This window comes from Marmota flaviventris, chromosome 11 (genome assembly GCF_047511675.1).
Source record: "Marmota flaviventris isolate mMarFla1 chromosome 11, mMarFla1.hap1, whole genome shotgun sequence".
Classification (NCBI taxonomy): domain Eukaryota; kingdom Metazoa; phylum Chordata; class Mammalia; order Rodentia; family Sciuridae; genus Marmota; species Marmota flaviventris.
The window spans coordinates 25813203-25833073 of NC_092508.1; the positions used below are offsets into that span (position 1 = coordinate 25813203).

General features: G+C 38.3%; 1 pseudogene; it reads left to right on the forward strand.

The window, feature by feature from the left end:
• Positions 1-18152: 18152 nt before the first annotated feature.
• On the forward strand, positions 18153-18508 carry LOC114097871 (eukaryotic translation initiation factor 1 pseudogene; annotated as a pseudogene).
• Positions 18509-19871: the final 1363 nt, after the last annotated feature.

Here is a 19871-nt window from a genome sequence, read left to right on the forward strand (position 1 = left end):
ATATTTTGCCAATGTACAGTCCCATAAACAATGTATAATCTACTCAGTGGTTCTGCTGCTTACTTTGTAAAGGTTCATGATGGAAAAGTGAATAGAAATGATTAGCTCTGAGTTTGGGCTCCTGAAGTTTTTCCTGTAAAGATCAAGAACAAGGCAAGAATGTCCACTCTCACCACTCTCTTTCAACATCATATTGAAGGCTAATTAAATAAAATAAGAAAAGGAAATAAAAGCTACATAGATAAAAAAAAAAAGAAGAAGAAATAGAACTACCTTTGTTCACAGATTACATGATCATTATGTGGAAAATTCAAGTGAATTAAAAAATCTCCTGACAGAAATAAATAACTATAATAAGCAGTAAGGTATTAGAATACAAAGTTAATAGCAAAAGCCAATCTCTTTCCTATATTCCACACTTTCCTGATTCTGTCAAAGAATATGTGGAATTGAAATTTCTAAAAAACACTACCACTTATATTAGCATCCCCAAATTAAATATCTACTTATAAACCTAACAAAATAAGCACAAGATCTATCTGAGGAAAACTACAAATTCTTTATTTAAAGAACATTTTTGTTGTTGTTGTTAAATGGTGAGATATCCAATGTTCATGGACAGGAAGGCTCAACATTATCAAGAGGTCAGTTCTTTCAAACTTAACCAAAACATTCAAGACAATCTCAATTGAAATCATAAGTTATTTTGTAGCTATTGATAATCAAATTTTAAAGTTTATATTGAAAGGCAAAAGCCTCAGAATAGTCAAAACAATTTTAAAGAAGAACATAAAAATCAGAGGACTAACACTACCTGACTTTAAGACTCACCATTAAATTATATTCATTAAGACAGTGCAGTACACTGGCAAATAAAAAAGATGAATATCAATGTAGGAGAATAGAATATGCAAAAATAAAACCACATAGTCAACTGATCTTTGATAAGGAGAAAAGGCAATACAATGAAGCAAAGATAGTCTTTTAAATAAAAAGTGCTGAAACAACTGAACATTCACTTGCCAAAAGGAAAGAATCTAGACATGAACCTTGGACCCTTTATAAAAAATAATTAGAATGGAGCACAGGCCAAAATGTAAAGAAATAAAACTGCCAGAACAGGAGAAAATTCAGATAATATTGGGTATAAAAATAATTTTTAAAATATAATGTCAAGGCACAAACCATGAAAGAAAAAATGATAAACTGCATCTCATTAAAATTAAAACCTTGTACTCCACAAAGACAATGTCAAGAGATGAGCCACAGATTGGGAGAAAATATTTGCAAAAGATAAGTCTGATAAAGGACCATTATTCAAAATAAACAAAGAGCTCCCAAAACTCAGGAAAAAGAACAATTCAATTTTTAAAATTCAGAAGACTGAAGAAATATCTCAGCAAAGAAGATGGCAAATAAGCATATGTGAACCAAGAATAAGGTTAAAGTGAAAGAAGAAAGCTTTATTCAGGTATACAATAGACTTGCAAATCTGCCCACACCAGTTCAGGGAGAAGTGGGTATTTGCAACTGAGCATTGTGGAGGGGGAGATGGACAGGAGTGAGGCAAATCTAGCCATTGGAAACTGATGCAAATCAAAGTGGTCATAAATTTTCTAAGTCCATTGGAGTGTCCAGGTCAGGAAGCAGACTAGTCACTCAGATATTTCTCAAACTTTGCAAGGTAGTGTTTGCTTGGGGGAAAATTTTTTTCTTCCTTTTGATGGACTCAGTTTCCTGCATGATATTTGTATGGCAATCTGCTTTCTCCTATCAGCAAATCTTTAAGGTTCAAAAAAGGACTTTTTCTTCTTTTTGGCCATTGAACAGTCATTTTGAGGTTTTGTTTTGTTTTGTTTTGTTATCATATCTGAAATGGTGCTCCACAACATATGTCATCAGGGAAATGCAAATTAGTAACAATAAGATACCACTACATACCTATTAGAATGGTCAACATCCAAAACTCTGACAAACCCAAATACTGGCAAGCAGTAATAACTGTCATTCATTGCTGGTGGGAAAGCAAAAATGATACAGCCACTTTGGAATACAGTTTGGCAGTTTCTTATAAAACTAAACATACAGTTACCATATGATCCAGCATTCATACTCCTTAATATTTACACAAATGACTTGAAAACTTATATTCATACAAAAATCTATACATGGATGACTCATGTAACTTTACTCATTGTTGCTAAAACTTGGACGCTACTGAGATATCCTTCGGTAGGTGAATGGCTAAATAAACTGTGATACCTCCAGATAATGGAGTATTATTCAGCACTAAAAGAAATTGGGGTAATGACCCATGAAAAGACATGGAGGAGATTCATCTCTAGTCTCCCTCTCCTGTTCTTAGGAGTCCCAAGTTTTTCTGCCGTTCAAGGGCTGGAAGATCCCCAGGGAGTACATCAGGCACACTGAAGGACAGCAAATGTTGCTTGCATAAGCAGGTTGACATGGAAAAGGAGGAAAACAGACTCTAGACTCCCAACACCCAACTCCTGACTTAATAGACCACACAGAGCTCAGGAGTGCATTAGCAGGATCATTGCAACAGTACTGGCAAAGAACCCCTAGACGCCACTCCACACCAAAGCAGGACAATCAGCCACTACACACTCACAGGAACTTCAGCCACCACTGCCCTGTTGACCCCCATCTACCAATACCCTTCATCTTGAACTCTGCAGCTACTACAATAATTCCCTACACACAGTAGTCTGCCTGCACCTGGGGACATCTCACAGGCTATGAAGACAACCAAAGCCCCAATGCTGCATGCCACAGAGCTCATCTCTGAACAGACCTTACAGGATCCCCCCACTGGATCTGACTCCTCCTCTCTGGAAGCAGCCTGCCTCCATCTTGGGACACCTTCCTCGCCATCTTTGGTAGTTCTCAGATCAGAACTCCAGATGGCCAGGTACCCGGTTTCCAACTGCCCTCTATCCCCAGTAGTCCATAACCCAGGACAGTAACTACCCAACACAAAACAGCTCTCAGTGGGATGGGTGCGCAGTGTGACCAGGGTGCTGCCCCATGGGAGCCCCAGTGAGAGAGGTCCCTAGAAGAAGAAGATGCAACAGTTTGGAGACTAACAAAGAGACTAGGGTCTGGGAAATCTTCAGGCAAGATTGGGAGATAGGACCAGGCGCTCAAGAAATACTAGCAGACCCAAAAAGAGACCCTTGAGGTGCAGTCTCCCTGCAGGAACTGGTGGGTGCCACACTTCACTTCCAGCTGCCCTGCACCAGGACCAGCCTTCCCACCCTGGTTACCTTCACCATCCTGAGGGCGGAGGTACCAGCTAACAAGACAGCCTCACCTATTGGAGGAGAAGAGAAGCAGGAAAGAGACTGATCTATAACCAAAGCAATTAACAATCCTGGTTTCTTCCTTCCAGATTTTTTTTCTCTCTTTTTCTTCTCCACCTCTAGTCTCCTGCCTTCACATCCACAACATATGTGAAACCAAATACTTTGCATGAACTAGGATTTTGAGGACTGGTTTGTCTGAATAATATATTATACTGGTGTTGTATATGCCTTTTTTCTCCCCTTCTTTTTTCCTTCAATTTTTACTATTTTAACATCTTTTATGTATGTTTGTTTTATGTACTCTACTGTCTTCCCATGTCTACCCAAAAATCCTTCCTGTCTATTCTGATGCTACTCTCTTCATTAGATTTCCTTTTCACACTTCCTAAGATATATTAACTCTATATCCTCACATCCTACCTCCTCAACATATCATCCTATGCCTCACCCCAAGTTCATTGTCCACCATCAGAAACTGTAAACCCTTTTAGAAACCTACACATTATATCATAGATAATAATCAAATTCAACATTTCTGTCCATTGTGACCAAACTGTAAACTAACAGCAATGAATTTTTTATGGGAGGCACATTGTTTATATTGGGATCTGTTAACATTGTCTTTCCCCACAAAGGAGAAGTTTTGGAACCCAACAGGAGCACTATAAACCTATACATAAAATTGATAACACCTCAGACCCATAGTGCTAGAAGGGAAGACATATGAGCAACATGAAAAGACAAGGAAAGAAAGTGCACCAAACAAATCAAGATATCACATTATTAGAATCCATGGCTAGCACAGTGGAAGAAATTGCAGAGAAAGAGTTTAGGATGTACATAATTAAAATGTTCTGTGAATTAAAGGATGATATAAGAGAACAAATACAGGCAGCAAAAGATCATTTCGACAAAGAGCTACATTAACAAATACAGGAAGCAAAAAACATTGACAGACCCTTAGCCATGCTAAGGAAGAGAAGGAGAGAGAAAACTCAAATCACTAACATACGTGATGAAAAAAGGAAATATCACAACAGACACTACAGAAATACAGAGATAATTAGAAATTATTTTGAAAACTTGTACTACAATAAAATAGAAAATACTAAAGGCATCAACAAATTTCTTAAATCATATGATTTGCCCAAATTGAATCAAGATGATATACACAATTTAAACAGACCAATATCAAGTGATGAAATAGATGACGCCATTGGAGGCCTACCAACCAAGAAAAGCCCAGACCAGATGGATACACAGCTGAGTTCTACAAGACCTTTAAAGAAGAACTAATACCAATACTCTTCAATTTATTTCAGGAAGTAGAAAAAGAGGGAGCACTCCCAAACTCATTCTATGAAGCCAATATCACTCTGATTCCCAAACCAGGCAAAGACACATCAAAAAAAGAAAATTTCAGACCAATATCTCTAATGAACATAGATACAAAAATTCTCAATAAAATTCTGGCAAATCAAATACAAAAACATACCAAAAAGATAGTGCACCACGATTAAGTGGGATTCATCCCAGGGATGCAAGTTTGGTTCAACATACAGAAATCAATAAATGCAACTCATCACATCAATAGACTTAAAAATAAGAATTCTATGATCATCTCAATAGACACAGAAAAAGCACTTGACAAAATACAGTATCCCTTCATGTTCAAAACACTGGAAAAATTAGGGATAACAGGAACATATCTATACATTGTAAAGGCTATCTATGCTAAGCCCCAGGCCAACATCATTCTAAATGGAGTATAACTGAAGGCATTCCCTCTAAAAACTGGGACAACACAGGGATGCCCTCTTTCACCACTTCTATTTTACATAGTTCTTGAAACACTAACCACAGCAATTAGATGAAAGAAATTAAAGGGATACACATAGGAAAAGAAGAACTTAAATTATCACTATTTGCAGATGTTATGATTCTATACCTAGAAGACCCAAAAACTCCTCCAGAAAATTTCTAGAACTAGTAAATGATAAAAGTAAATTCAGCAAAGTAGCAGGATTTAAAATCAACACCCATAAAACAAAGGCATTTCTGTATATCATTGACAAATTATCTGAAAGGGAAACAAGGAAAACTACCCCACTTGCTATAGCCTTAAAAAAATAAAATACTTGGGAATCAACTTAATGAAAGAGATGAAAGATCTACATAATGAAAATTACAGAACCCTAAGGAAAGAAATCAAAGAGGCCCTTAGAAGATGGAAGGATCTACCTTGCTCTTAGATAGGCAGAATTAATATTATCAAAATAACCATACTACCAAAAACAATATGCAGATTTAATTCAATTCCAATCAAAATCCCAATGGCATTCCTCATAGAAATAGAAAAATCAGTCATGAAATTTATCTGGAAAAATAGGAGACCCAGAATAGTCAAAGCAATCCTTAGCAAGAAGGGTGAAACAGGTGGCATTGCTATACCAGACCTCAAATTATACTATAGAACAATGGTAACAAAAACAGCATGGTATTGGCACCAAAATAGATCTGTAGACCAATGGTATAGAATAGAAGAAACAGAGACTAACCCACAAAATTACAATTATCTTGTATTAGAGAAAGGTGCCAAAAACATACATTGGAGAAAAGATAGCCTCTTCAACAAATGGTGCTGGGAAAACTGGAAATCCATATGCAACAAAATGAAATTAAACCCCTATCTCTCACCCTGCCAAAACTCTACTTAAAGTGGATCAAGGACCTAGGAAACCTTGTGTCTAATAGAAGAAAAAGTAGGCCCTAATCTCCATCATGTGGGATTAGGCCCCAACTTCCTTAATAAGACTCCTATAGCATGAGAATTAAAATCAAGAATCAATAAATGGGATGGATTCAAACTATACAGTTTCTTCTCCGCAAAAGAAACAATCAGTGAGGTGATCAGAGAGCCTACTAATTGGGAGCAAATTTTTACCCCTCACACATCAGATAGAGTACTAATCTCTAGGGTATATAAAGAACTCAAAAAGCTGAACACCAAAAAACTCAATAAATAAATGGGCTAAGGACTTTAACAGACACTTCTCAGAAGATGATATACAATAATCAAAAAAATAAAAAAAAAATGTTCAACATCTCTAGCAATTAGAGAAATGCAAATTAAAATTACTCTAAGATTTCATCTCACTCCAGTCAGAATGGTAGCTATTAAGAATACAAACAACAAAGGCTGGAGCTGTGGCTTAGCAGTAGCGCACTTGCCTGGCATGTGAGGCACTGGGTTCGATTCTCAGCACTACATATAAATATACAAATAAAAGGAAGGTCTATCAACAACTAAAAAAGGTATTTAATTTTTTTTAAAAAAAAGAATACAAACAACAGTAAATGTTGGTGAGGATGTGGGGGAAAAGGCTCACTCATACATTGCTGGTGGGACTGCAAATTGCTGCAGCCAATATAGAAAACAGTATGGAGATTCCTTGGAAAAGTGGGAATGGAACCACCATTTGACCTAGCTATCCCACTCCTTGGTCTCTACCCAAAGGACTTAAAAACAGCATACTACAGGGACACAGCCACATTAATGTTTACAGCAGCACAATTCATGATAACTGAACTGTGGAACCAACCTAGATGCCCTTCAGTTGATGAATAGATAAAGAAAATGTGATATATATATATATATATATATATATATATATATATATATATATATATATATACACACACACATATACATACACACACAATGGAATATTAATCAGCAATAAAAGAGAATAAAATCATGGCATTTGAAGCTAAGTGGATGGAGCTGGAGAATATAATGCTAAGTGAAGTTTGCCAATACCAAAAAACCAAATGTGAATGTTTTCTCTGATATAAGGAGGCTGATTCATAGTGGGTTTGGGAGGGGGAACACAGGAAGATTAGACAAATTCTAGATAGGGCAAAGGAATGGGAGGGGAATGGAGGGGGCACAGGGGTAGAAATGAGGGTGGAATGAGATGGACATCATTACCCCAAGAACATGTATGAAGACACGAATGGTTTGAATATACTTCAATCAGAAATATGAAAAATTGTGCTTTATATGTGTAATATGAATTATAATGCATTATGCTGTCATATATAACAAATTAGAATAAAAAATTTTTAAAAGACATGGAGGAATCTTAAATACAAATTACTAAGTAAAGAAAATAATATAAAAAGGCAATATATTGTGTGATTCCAACTATATAAAGTTCTGAAAGACAACCATGGAGACAGTAAAAAGGTCAGTGACTTCCAGGGATTTGCAGGAAGAAAGGAATGAATAGGTAGAACATAGAACATTTTTATTGTATTATTTAGTATGTTCTGTATGGTACTACAATTTGGAGTAAATATCATAATACCTTTTTCCAAATCTGTAGAATGTACAAGCATTAAGAGTGAACTCTAATATAAACTATATACTTTGATGTTGAAGTTTCATTAATTGTAACAAATATATCACTTAGGTGTATTGTTAATAGGAGGGTAATGCTTGGTGTGTAGGGATAGGGGATATATGGGAATTCTCCATAATTTCTGCTCAATTTTCTACAAGCCTAAAACTACTCTAAATAATAGAGTCTATTTAACAGAGACATGTACCTAATAGAAGAAAAAGTAGGCCCAAATCTACATCATGTGAGCTTAGGAACTGACTTCCTTAACAAGATGTCTAAAGTGCAAGAAGTAAAATCAAGAATCAAGAAATGGGATAGAATCAAACTAAAAAGCTGTTTCCCAGCAAAGGAAACAATCAAGAATGTGAATAGAGGGCCTACAGAATGGGAGAAAATCTTTGCCACCTGCACCCAAGATACAGCATTAATCTCCAAGATATATAAATAACTCAAACACACACACACACAAAAAAAAGCCCAACCCAATCAATAAATAGGCTAAGGAACTGAACAGACACTTCACAAAAGAAGAAATTCAATTGGTCAACAAATATATGAAAAAAATTTTAAACATCATTATCAATTAGAGAAATGAAAACTAAAACTACACTGAGATTTCATCTCACTCCAGTAAGAATGCCAATTATTAAGAATACAAGCAACAATAAATGCTGATGAGCATATAGGGGAAAAAGGTACACTTACACATTGCTGGTAGGACTGCAAATTGTTGCAATCACTATGGAAAGCTGTATGGAGATTCCACAAAAAACTTGGAATGGAACCACCATTTGACCCAGTTATCCCCCTCCTCTGTTTATACCCAAATGACTTAAAATCAGCATACTACAGTAATACAGCCACATTGATGTTTATGGCAGCTCAATTCACAATAGCTAAACTATGGAACCAACCTAGGTGCCCTTCAACAGATGAATGGATAAAGAAAATGTGGTATATATACACAATGAAATATTACTCAATCATAAAGAAAAATGAAATTATGGCATTTGCTGGTAAATGCATGGAACCAGATACTATCATGCTAAGTGAAATAAACCAATCCCTAAAAAACTAAGGACCAAATGTGCTCTCTGATATGCAGAAGCTAATTCACAATGGAGGGGGGTTTGGGGAAAATAGAAGTACTTTGGATCAGACAAAGGGAAATGAAGGGAAGGGAGGGGAAATGGGAATAGGAACGATAGTAGAATGAATTGAACATTACTATCCTATGTGTTTATATGATTACATGACCAATGTAATTCTACATTGTATACAACCAGAAGAATGACAAGTTGTACTCCATATATGTACAATATGTCAAAATACATTTTACTATCATGTGTAACTAATAAGAACAAATTTAAAAATAAATAAAAATATAATAGAGTCTATTTTTTAAAAAAGCTTGCATGCTGACCTCCTAACAGCAGCCCAGCTGTTTTTGAATATGAAATATTGCATTTGCAATTTAGAATAAGCCCCTCACTTTTAGAAAGTGTATTTTTCCTGGAACTGTCTGAAGTTCACTGCCATCAGTGTTCTGTCTATCCTCTGTGCATTTTTTTTCACCGATTTCTGCCCAGTTTCAACCCTACTCACAGCATTTCCCACTATGTTTTGCCAAATAAAGGAAAAAGCTTTTACAGTTGAGGGTGACTTCCTTACTTTCAGGAGCATGTTCTCTGAGTGTTGCCCAGTATCATCCTGCTCTTGGTGGTTGCAAGCAAGGACTGGCAAGCCTCCCGCTTAGAACTCTGTGCAAGCAGCTTTTCAGATTATGAATACTAGGACTCTCGCTGCGCTATGCACATTTTTTTCACTTCTTTTGAGGTTTCTAGCAGATTACAGGTACTTTAACATTTATGTTAAACTCTAAAAGAGCTCTGTCTTCTGATTTAGCAGAAAATGAAGTTTGTGAGTTGTTATTCCTGCTACATGTTTATGATTTGCATGAATTAAAGGAAAAAGATGCTGATTCGTGTAGCCAGGTAATACCAAAGTCTCACTAGGAATGCAAAGAATGCTTATTTTCCTTTTCTACTATCCCTATATGCTTTATAATGAGAGAGTAATCAATGCTATATGCTGGCCAGATTCTTCCCTTGATAAAGGAAACACTCATCCCCAGGGACTGAGAATATTAGGTTGGGGACAGCTTTCAGCCCCATTTCCAGCAGCCTCCCACTTCTACTTCCAGATCAATGGTGGTCTAAAGAGGCTTGGCTCTCTTGTCTGAATTCAGAACAACTCTGAAGAGTTATCCCAATTCCAGAGCTTCCTGTGGGATTAGTTGAGGCCTTTGTTGCAACTGCAATACAATTTAACTCCTACTTCTCAATCTTAATTTTTTTTTACTCCTTACATATATGAATCCTAAGAGTACTCCCACAATAAACTTCTTACATTGCAAATCTCCTTTTTCAAACTCTTTTCTAGGATAATTACTCTAAAAAACTATTGCTTCTAGGTGTGAACCAAAGAACCAAATTCTAAAATGAGATTTTGTAGCTGGATTACATGCTATCTAGCAATGAGAATACTGTTGCTGAAGACAGGAAGAACACAAATATCCTCTGGCATGCTATACTAATACAATTGTTAAAACTTTCATGAATGGAAATTTTTTTTAAATTTTGTTTTAGTTGCTGATGGACCTTTATTTTATTTATTAATTAATCTTATGTGGTGCTGAGAATCAAACCCAGTGCCTCACACATGCTAGGCAAGCACTCTGCCACTGAGCCACAACCTCAGCCCCCAGAGTGGAGTTTTGACTAAACAGAGTATGCTGAAAGAAATAAAATATGAGGCATTTGAGAAATTCACAGAGAGTAGTAAATATTATAGCTTTGGGTATTATATAAGTTTGCTAGGACTGTTTTATAAAACTACCACAAACAACCATAATTTATTCTCAGGTCTGGCAGCTAGGAGTTCAAGACCATGGTGATGAAAGGGTTGTTTCCATTTGAGAACTGTGAGAAAGGACTTGTCCCATACCTCACACTGGCTTTTGCTGGTTTGTTGGCAGTCTTTGGCATTCCTTGGCTTGTGGAAGCATCCGCTTGATGACCTCTGCTTTCATCTTCAAAGGAAGAATTTGTGTCCAAATTTCCCTTTATACAAGAATACCAGTCATTATGAATTGAGGCTTAACTTAACAATTAGGTAAGATGGGTCTTACCTAATTACATCTGCCGTGACTCTACTTTCAAATACAGCCACATTCTAAGGTAATGAGGTTTACGACTTCAATATATGAATGGGAGGGGGGACAATTTAACTTACAACAGGGATGAGGGATATATACATTAGAGAAAAATAATAAGATTATGAAGGTCATTAATTCTCAGTTAAAAGATAAATGTACAGGGCATTGTTGGCAACACATATAAGTATATCATTTCCTACATCTAGAGAGAGGAATAAGTGCAGATCATACCCAGGACCTAATTATGAGTACCAGAGCTCCAGAGGACATGGAATTTTCAATTCTGGCAAGTTTGAGGATCCACAATTGGGAAGAACTAAGTCAGTGGAGCATGGGACGAGGACCTAAACTTGATGCACTCAAACGTCTTGAATCCCAAATCCCCTGAGTTCTCTGAATGCACAAAAGTGACCCACACCTCCCTGGGTATACGCTGGTGGTATCCAATGACTCTCAGGTAAAGGTCTCTGACTTGAAATACAACATGCACTTTCTTCCAGATCTTCTCTTTTTCTTTCCCTTCTGGCCAGAACAAAAACTAGAGTTAAGTCACAAAATCATCTAGTGGGGGAGGGGCTGAGCCTACTAATACATGAGTGGAATTACACTCCCAAAGGAGTTGCAGGCACATGCACTGGAAGAAGGCATGAGACTAGGCATGCTAGTGGGCCTTACTGTGATGAGACAAATGGAATAGAATAAAAAGTTAAATGAATTTATCAATATGAGAGCGTTCTCCCATGATACAAAGTTTAATACTCCACAAAGGATCCTAAGAAATGGTAATAATGTGCTGCTAGGATATTTCCAAGTGTTTCAGAGTAACCACTTGGCCATAGTAAGTAAAAAAAAAAAAAAAAAACGAAATGCCCGAACTGACAAAGCAGACAGTGGGAAAAGAGATCAACAGGTCTCAGCAGTTGGCCTGCTAAATGGAAATTACGTAAGGCTGGAAAACCCAAGAGAAGCATGTTGAAGGACATTCTGTTTATGAAAATTATAAAGATTGAGCTCTCTAAGCGAGAATCAGCACCATTAAGACGTTCATTGGCATCTACCTGGAGGAGGCCAGGATTGATAGTAGGAGAGGCTATTACAGAACTGGATTCTTTCATAGGAATGGCGATCATAGGAGCTTAGATTAACAGTGGCCATTATGGAAGCACTTAGTCATGAAGAGCAGGATTGGCATAAATATTGTAATAAGAAGCAAAGTGGGAGGATTAGCAACAGAGACCTGACCTGCAGAGACCTATGGAGATAGTCAGAAGAACATAACATTCCTAGGAATGAAATATAGGGATAGACAGCAAGATGTTTCCCAGTTTACAACCTCTAAAGAAATCAAGAAAGAACCAACAGAAGCTGAGGGAAGCTGCTATAAAATAAAGTTACAATGAATCCTCAATTTTCAGATATAAACTAATTTTAGACCCAGAATCTATTGACTGAGGAGAAGCTGAAGAAATAATCCTAAAACACCACAGCAGCAGTGTACAATAACAGCTATTATTCACATAAGACTTATGGCCATTGACTCAGATAGCTGAGAATGGTTAACATTGATACCAGAGATATAAAGCATTGTCCTCGAAATCCTATTGGCATGGTGCTAGATGAGGTCCGGAAGATAAGGGGTGTCCTGGCATAAATTAAATTCAGAGTGGAGCCCCGAGGTCCATGGACTCACCCAGTGGTCATTCCCTGAGTGTACAATGGAAAGGGACATTGTAGGAAATTTTCAGAACTCTCACATTTGTCCTTTGACCTGTAATATAAGTGCTATCAAAGTGAGTGCATTGGTTTCCTCGGGCTGCTGTAACAAGGAGGCACCAACTAGGTGGCTTAAAAAACAGAAACTTATTTTCTCACTGTTCTGGAACCTAGAAGTCTGAAATCAAAGTGTCATCGCGTTGGCTACTTCTGAAGGACTCAGGAAAGAATCTATTCAAGCCTCTCTCCTTGGCTTGTCGAAGACATTCTTTCCCACATCATTTCCATCATCTTCCTTCTACATGTGTCTGCCTCCAAATTTCCCCTTCTTATAAGGATATCAATCATAGTGGATTATGAATCCATCCTACCCTTAACTAATTGCATCTGCAACAACACTTCTTTACAAATAAGGTCACATTCTGAGGTCCTGAAGGTTTGGGCTTTAACATATGAATTTTTTGAGCCGGGTTCCACCTATATCCCAATCAGGTGGTGGAAATGGGGTTCCCCTTGGTGGAATGCGCTGGCTAAAAAATAAAAGCTAAGAGAAATAAAACAGCACAAAAACCCACAGAACACAGAAAGTAGTTTCAAAAGCGGGGGCAGGACAGGCAAGATGGTCAGATGGATGGAGCTTCTGGCAAAACGGCCAGGCCACACCTGCTTTATTTTATATTGGGAGACATCAAAGGCCTTCCATGGAATGTTCTTCTCCAAAAAATTTTAAAGGTAGGCTGTTCATTCCCTAATGGGTTACGCCCATCATTCCCAGCAGAGGAAAGGTCATATGCATTGGGCAATCTATTGTCATGGGAGAGCCATGTAAAGTTCCCAACGCCAGGCCTATCTCTCCCTGGCTTCTATGCCGAGAGAAGATCCTCGTGTATTTCACAGATGGCTTCCCGCAGAGGGGGTAGTTTGGTATATGGGTGAAAGCTAAAAATGGAAAAAGTGGCACTACATCTCCACTGATGAATGAGTAGTGAAGTATCCCAAAGAAAGAATATGCAAGAACTCTAGCAAATACTTGTCTCATTGATTGTCTCATAGATCAGGGCACTGAGAGCAGAAAATTTTGGAGATAAAAGAAAAGAAAAAAAGGGACTTAGAAATGGAACGGGTAGGTAGATGAGATAAATGTATGGCAGTGAGCATGAACTGCGAAATGTTTGTATCACAAGTCAAGATACACCCAGGTGAATTTTCCATGGAAAATTCAAACAACCAAGCAGACAGAATGATTTAATTATTTTGATGTTAGCCAGCCTAACTCTGTCATCAGCTACTCCAGCATTGGCAGAAAATGGGCACATAAGTGGAGCAGCCATAATGGCTGGGATGGATGGAAGCTGTGTATGGACCAATAACAGGGCCACACACTCACCAATGCTCTCTATTCTGCTGTTGCTGCTGAATCTCTAACCCATCAAAACCAGAGAAAAGTGCTGTGCATTCCTCAAGGAGACCAAACTGTCAAGTGAAGATAGGTTACTTCCAACCCCTTCCATTCTGAAAGGGATAGAGAGTCATCTTAATTGGTGTCAATGTGTTTTCTGCTTATAGGTTTTCCTTTTCTTGCATTAAGGCCTCAGACACCACCACTATCCAAAGGTTTACAGAGTGTTTGATGCATCAAATGAGATCTGAATGTCAAGGGAATGATCCATTTTAAGCAAAGGAGATATGGCAGTGAGCACATAGCCATGGAGACCACTATTTTTATCATTCTGAGCCATCCAGAACCTGACAGCCTAATAGAGCAAGGTAATGATCTGTTAATAGCAAAGCTGAGATGCCAGCATGGAGATGAGAACTAAGTGACATTTTCCAAGAGAGGCACCACCCCCCAGGACACAGGATATACTGTAAATCAAAGACCTTCTTGTGCTGTCATATTTACACTAAGAAGGCTACATGGATGTAGTTCACAATCAATGTTCCCACCATCACCACTTCCAGTGGAGTCCTCGGACAATTTGTGCTTTTCATCTCTGAAACTCTGGGCTCCTTAGTTTAGAAGTCCAGATTTTCAGAAGAGACTACTTCTACCAAGGGATAAAGCAAGAGTCCCTTTCAATTTTAATGTCTAACTGCTATACAATCACTTAGGCCTTACATATTAAAGGAACAGATGACAAGAGGTAATTGATCCTATTGTCAGATGGAGGTAGACAGCTATTACATAGTAGAAGCAGAGATGAATATTTTTGCCACCCAATGACCCCCTTGAGCATTTCTTAATACCTCCCTTGCCCAATTTTTACAGTAAATGAACAAGAAGTGCAGCAGCCATGACCAGTCACACATGGTAACCAGGGACTCAGACACTTCAAGGATAAGGACCTGTCACACTACCACATAAGCAACCTAGACCAGCAGAGGTGCTAGCTAGGCTTGAAGGGAATCCAGAATGGGAGGAAGGGATGAAAAACAATGAGTATTGCAACCTTGACATCATCTTCTATGGCACAGACTATATTTTAACCTACTTACCTTGCTCTTTTAAGTTTTTTAATACCAAGAAGTTATCCAAAATTCTAAAGGGCGATTCTCAAAATCTGTTCTACAAAGAAAGCAGATCTAAGCAGGATTTAGCTGATGCTGTGTGTTTGAGACACTCTTATAGACTCAAGCATTCAGTTCTGCTGTTGCTGAGAATGTTGGCAGCTGACAATCTCAACTGAGTTGCTCTATTGATTTGACCTTAACCAAAGAGAGCCTTCTTGTCCGTATCATGACTTCCTTCCAGAGCTAGCCCAGATGCATGGGCTATTCAATGTAGCAGTACAAAATTCAGCTCCTTTGTTTTAATTTGGGTCAAATTTAAAGGGTCCTTTTGTCCTCAGTTTCCTATGGGATGGACTAGAGCCTTGGTTTCATCTTCATCATAGTCCAGTTCCTCTTTGTGCTAATCCCACTTCCTTCACAACCCCACAAATATCATTCCAAGGGCACTTGATTCCCTAAATAATACACCATAACAATTTATTTCATGCAAATTTATGACTCCAAGTCTGATCTGTGACACAAAGGTCTTCACATGATCTGATTGCTATGTGATTCTAGAAACTTCCCATCTAATTTATTTCTTAAATTTCTTATACTTAGAAATATTTTGAAAAGATTAATTTTACTATAATAAGACCATCACCCCAACAGTCAGCCCCAGGTTCAAAGTCAGCAATTATATTAACATACTGAACTGCCCACATGACCTAATGAAAAAGCCGATCCTTATATACCTGACTTGTTGGCTTCTAGCACATCTACTCCCTCCCCATCTTTTATCCCTCTTTACTCTCATATCATCCAGTCACTTAAATCACTGGGGAGTTTAAAACACAGGAGAATGATCTCCTTCCTGTGTAAAGAGAACACTGTTCCCAGAACTCTGTTGTTTAAATAATGTTACATGCTATTTAAAAGAGTAAAATGATTCATTGAACCAGTCTTACAGACTTAAAACTCAGCAGCAGAGAAAAACTTCACAGTTCTGAGTAGAAGTGATAAGAAAAGGCAAATTTTTAATAAACTATTTTATGACCATAAAGTGACCATAAGCATATATCTTTGGTCAATATTCGTAAGAAATATTACTGCCACGATCAGTTCTTGAATTCCTGGAACTCTACTTCATTCTTTTCTTCCCTTTATTCTGACCACCACATCTAATTTTAGCAAGTCTGTTGATTCTATTTCCCACAGTAAATACAGGCATCCCTCAGTGTCTTTGGGAGACCCACTCCCCCACTTAAAACTCCTCCATACATTCTCCTTTGCTGTTAAAATGAAATCACAGATCATCCTGGGTTCCAGTGCCCTGTATAATCTGGCCCCTCTTGATATCTCACGCTACTTACTCATAACCTTACAAATATGCTTAGTCTACTTAGGCTGCTGTAACAAAACACCATAAACTGGGTGGCTTATAAACAACAGAAATTTATTTCTCACAGTTCTGGAGGATGGAGAGTCCTAGAACAAAGCACCAGCAGATTTGGTGTCTGGTGAGGGTCTGCTGCTGGTTCATGCATTGATGTTTTCTCACTGGGTTTTCATATTGTGAAGAACCTAGAGAGCTCTCTAGGGTTTCTATTATAAGGGCAATTTCCCATTCATGAGGCTTCTGCCCTCATGACTGAATCACGTTCCAAAAGCCCTACCTCCAAATACCCTCACATTGGGGATGAGTTTTCAACATATGAACTGAGGTCTGGGCATAAACATTCAGTCCATAGTAGCCACCAAACTTTCAAGTTGTACTCACTTTTTATACTCTCTTCCAGGAAAGTAGAGATGAGCCACAAAATGAAAATCTGCTGAACCTTTTTGAAATCTTGTGTATGTCTTTACCTTAACCAGGGAATTGTATGTACATTAAGAAATCACCTTACTTACTAGGTTAAGTAAGAAAGGAAACTCGGGAATAGTAATGGAGGCAGTACTATAGCATAGAATCCCAACAAATATGTATTTAGTATTGGTTGGGAAAGATAATGAAAAATAAGCCCCCAGCCTTCCAGCCTCTTATTCCCCACTTGTTAGAGACTTAAGAACCACAACAACAAAGAGCATTTCATTGGACTAAAGTGCCAGCCAGTTAATGATTCTGCTCCCTCATTTACAAATTTAGATATTTTAGAGTTCTCATATTTAATGTCATATTCCTGCTCCTAGAGCTATGTTAAAAACTACTCCGTTGACAAAATAGCAATGATGCCAGATGGAGGAAAAAAAAAATACCAAATGAGGCATGCATGGGTTTCTTCACACTTTCTAGGAAGTTCAGACTCCCTAGAAAGGAGTTTCAGGGGATTGCATTGCTTGACTGCCATTGTTGGATCTTTATATGTCCAACAGCTTTCAAAACAAGAACTCTCTAGCCTTGTATTCAGGAACAAAAATATGCATCGTTTACTTTCTGCGACTCTAATTGCTTTTTTGCTATTGATTGAAGTCAAAAGAAGGGCCATGCAATAGGGAAGATAAAAGGAAATGGGACACTCTTAGCTTGTAATCACTTTGAACAATTCATTGGAGCTCCAACTGACTGTTAAGTGAAGCAAGTACCACAAGGATTTCAACAGAATTCTGAATTTCAGTTAAAGAAGATAGAAATCACTTGTGTGTGTGAGAGAGAAGATCCATAACACTGTACACATGGAGTTACTGTACCCAGACTCAACTTTAAAACACTCTTGGAAGAAATCACTCAATAAGATGGTGACATGGGGGGGCTGGGGTTGTGACTCAGTGGTAGAGTGGTCACCTACCGCAGGTGAGGCTCTGGGTTCAATCCTCAGCACCGCATAAAAATAAATTAATAAAAATAAAGGCATCGTGTCCACCTACAACTAAAAAAATATTTTAAAAAGATGGTGATATGACCTGGTCACTAAGCCACCCCCTAGGACTCAGCAGCCTAGCCTTCATGCCCCCTTACTTCATGACACTGGGTTCTGACACCCACCTTCTCCTGCAGCCGCCATGCCTTCTGCAAGCCATAGGTCTGCTCTCCAGACCCTCTGCTCTTTTGACTTTTGCTGATGCAAACAAGGGTGATGACCTGCTTCCTGCTGGCTCTGAGGATTATATTAATGTAAGAATTCAATAGAGAAATGGCAGGAAGACCCTTATTACTGTCCGAGGAATCTATAATGATGTTGATAAAAAGAAAGTAGTGAAGGCACTTAAGAAGAAATGTCCTGCAATGATACTATAACTGAGATCCAGAATATGCAGAATAAATTCAGCTACAAAGTGACCATCCCAAAAACATATGCCAGTTCCTGATAGATACTGGATTGGGCAAGGACCATCAGCTGAAGGTTCATGGATTTTAAGTGTCTGTGACTCACTGAAGCTTAAGGGAGGATTTCCTTGCAATGAGTAGTATCTCTCTTCGGTCCCTTGTCACAAGTTTAAACACCTCACAGCTTGTAGAATGTAACCATTTGAAGTCATCATTTAACTAGTATAACTAACTCCTTCATTCAATAAACTTAAAAAAGTCATGCAACAAAATACACATTAAAAAAGATTGTAATACAACTTTTCTCAAATACCTTCTTCCATTTTTTGTTTTGTTTAAATTTAGGGTGCTAAGTATTGAACCCAGGACTTTGCACATACTAAGGCCCTAGGTTCTGCCACTGAGTCGTACCCTGAACCCACTAATAATAATAATTGCTATAATTTGTAAAATTATAGGCATAGAAGTAAGGTACACACTTGCCAATTCTCTCCAACTCCTTTAACCTAGTACAATGCCACTGTATTTTATTTATTTATTTATTTTTATACTATCCTGGCTCCTCTCTACAATCATATATATATATATATATATATACATACACACACACACACACACACACACACCGTTATTTTATTTATTTATTTTTATGTGGTGCTGAGGATCGAACCCAGGGCCGCTCATGTGCTAGGTGAGTGCTCTACTGCTGAGCACAAGCCCTGTTGGTATAACTTTTAGTTTACAGTTAGCAGCTAGCAGCTATGAGCAGGTCGGAGTGCTTGAAGAATCTACACTTGTTCAGGCCTGATAGGAAGGCCTGTTCCTGATAGGAACAGGATGGGATACTTTGCTCTAGCCAGCCGTTAGTGAAACCACATCCTTACACTTGTGGTTAGCATTGCCAAGTTGCCAGGCCAGGAAACTGATAGCCAGGAGCTTCGACATGGAGCTTCTAACTTAGAAATCCCCTCCCCTAGGGACAAAGACCCTTCCTGATGATAGTACATCCTCATAGAGTGGTTACATTAGGCATAAAATGATTGGCTTATGGATACTATCTTGCTTGTGAATGATTGATGGGCACGCCCCACTGGGACCCTATAACAATTGTATGCACTCCAAAAATAAACTGAGCTACTGCACGACGACCTGAGGCAGGTCTCCAGCCAGTTCTCTCACCAGCTCCCGGAGTCTGTGTGTTGATTCTGCGTCTCTATCCCCACAACACGGTAGCCTAGCAACTAGTTGATCAGAACCAAAGCAATTTGGCGCCCAACGTGGGGCTCGAACGCACGACCCTGAGATTAAGAGTTTCATGCTCTACCGACTGAACTCAAAACCCAGTCCATATTGTATTCTATTTACATAGCACCTTCTCATGGCAAAGCAGAGGGATTATCAGTGGTCTGGAGGTGGGATCCAGGCACAAGGCTATTGGATAAGTTCAGTAAGAA